This window comes from Buceros rhinoceros, unplaced genomic scaffold (genome assembly GCF_000710305.1).
Source record: "Buceros rhinoceros silvestris isolate BGI_N320 unplaced genomic scaffold, ASM71030v1 scaffold17214, whole genome shotgun sequence".
NCBI lineage: Eukaryota > Metazoa > Chordata > Aves > Bucerotiformes > Bucerotidae > Buceros > Buceros rhinoceros.
The window spans coordinates 16,294-19,005 of NW_010407827.1; positions in this window are offsets into that span (position 1 = coordinate 16,294).

Consider the following 2,712-nt stretch of genomic DNA (forward strand, 5'->3'; position numbering starts at 1 on the left):
GGGCCTGGGGAGTCCCTTTTACCAGCGAGCAACAACTAGTAGGAAAGAGTTTTTCTTATAATTAAGCAGGTTGTGATAGCAGTGGGATTTGGGTCAGTGCGGCAGGTGCTGCACGTACTGCCACAGCCTTGGGAATTTGCAGTTTCCACAGCACCTGTCCTCTGCCTGCCCAGTCGTGACGCCTCCATCTTTTGGTCACACCTCAGCAAGTGCTGTGGGACAGCATCTGGGGGCAGCAGCCTTTGGGCGATGAAGACCTCTGTGCTCACTGCTGTCATCGTGCTGGCTTAGTGTAGGAGAATTGCAGATATAGGAATTGAAGATGATTAGGTCAAACTACCTTCTACTGACATCTGAACCAACTAAGAGATATTCTATTAAAGTCAGAAGAATGATTGTGGCTTCACGCACCACAACTGAGAGCAAAACCAGCTCAGATTTAACCAGCTGAATATTTGAATGAGCAGAGATGGAGCCCTCCTGGGCAAGCATGAGACTTGGGATTTCAGGGTTCTCTATAAAATAAATGCTACCTTTCTTTAGAGATGTGCTACAGCCTTTCCAGCACAAAACAAGGGACAAGAGAGTTGTAACAGTGCCTTAGCTGTACCTCCTTCAGGGACCATGCAGTCGCTCTTCTTCAAAACACACTCACTGGAGTTACACTGGGTCAAACTGACTGGGGGTTCAAACTCCACAGTCACCTTCAATTGCTCTGCAAGTCCCTGCAAGAACCACTTGGAAAACATCAGGCTGAGCAGAGAGACATGACTCCAGTGGGTGGTCACTGCACCATTTCTCATCCCGAGATCCTGAACACAAGCAAGCCAGCACTGGACTCCATTGCCAGATGCTGCAGCCAAAACACTTGGCTGCACTTCACAAGAGATGTTGACAGATGGGAATCGGCTTAAAAAATCCCTGCAAGATCTTGGGGAGACCTGGAAAACCTGCTCACAGAGCCTGCAGAAGCTTGGTCATGTTGGATGACACTGTAAACTGGAGGAAAAGAGTGTGAGATCATGTGCCATGAGTTGAAGTTAGGGCATTTTAAACCACAAATACCAAATAATACTGAAATATGGAGTCCCTGCATGGTATCTTTCCTCCCTTTTCCTTAAACAACGACTGTGGCTTTCTTTCAGAAGGCACTGAGCAGGATTCTCTCATCTGAGTATTGCAGAAGACTGGACAGACATTCAGAGTAATCTCTGTGACCTTGAAATCTGCTCATGTACAAAAGCAAGTTCCTTCCAGCCAGGACATGGGACAGAGTGTAACCTTCAGTCAAAGCTGGGGGATTGGACATGAGGTTTAGAAAAAAATGTTTTGTGGTTTTGTAGTTCGTTTATAGCTAGGATTATTGCACAAATATATTGCTTCCCCCACTGGACCACTTCCACACCTTTTCCTGCAGATTGATTCAGCTGATTCAGGACTCTGCCAGGACATCTTTCAAACCTTAATCTTTCTGTGCACCGATTTCCCCCACTACTTCTCTAAAATGGGACTATGCCAGTTGCTTTCAGCTCCAGCTGGGAGCTCCTTGGGGCTCACCCTGTGTCTGCATAAAGCCCAGAACAGCATCAGCTGCTGTGGCACAAAGGACAAGGAGGAATGAGGATGCAAGATTTTGGCAAACTAGCCCTGGAAAGTTTGAGCTGCTTCTCGTGCTGAATTCTCTGCTGAGGGTTTGGCTCCACTTGCATTGGCTGCTGAAAGCTAAGCCAGTCTGATGATGATGGAGCATTTTTCATGTCTAAAAAAAGCCCCCAAGAAAACCAACCATTTCTGTTTATAACTGACCTTCTGTGTTAGACAGAAAAGGGCTGAGCAGCCAGAGCTCACCCAGCTCCAGCAGGTGAGAGGCACCTGTCAGCACCTCCCGGAAGGGTGCATTTAGCACGTGAGTGGGGTGAGACAGTCAGGAGATGCGCAGACCAGAAGTGCTGTATTCAGCCCTGTTAATTATACAATCTGCAAATAAAACATTTGCTCACAGACCCAAGGAGTGCGAAAACTGGGTTATCAGTTCTTCTGCTGACCCCAAACTTCTCAATTTTCCCTTTGTGAGAATCAGTTTCTCCTTATAGGGACCAGAGGGAGAAACCCTGGCTGACCCCTGGGATGTGGCACTCACTGCACACGCACTGCCCAGCACAGGAGGAGTCCCAGCTGCAGCCTGGCCTCCCCAGCCTCCTTCATAACGGTGCCAAGGTAATCCCAAAGGGCAGAGAGCAGAGTTACTTCCAGCAGGTATTTGATGAAATAAGCAACTTTGCCCTGTTTGTAGGAGGGATATCTAATATGGCTAATTACAGAGAACATGCACCATGCTGAGGTATGTACCAGTGGGAATCTGAGAAGACTGCTCCTCCCATGAAAGGACAGCAAGAGCATGGCAGCAGGGGGAACTAGATCTGCACTTGGAGGAACCTTGCAGAAATATCTTTGAAATATCACAATGGGTCGAGCATGCCTGTGTCCAATTGGAAGGCACTGGGTCCCAGCTTCAGAAACAGAGCTCAGGCTGCACTACCAAGGGCCTGGCAGGTCCACAGGTGCCCGAGTGCCCTCAAAAGCATGAGGACCAGGGTATTGTATGTCATGATGCTCACTCCTCACCCTGCATCACTCTGCTACCTGGCACCATTGAAGTTTACATTTCACAAGGTCAACCTCTGCAGCGCGTCTCTGCATTTACAAAGTCTT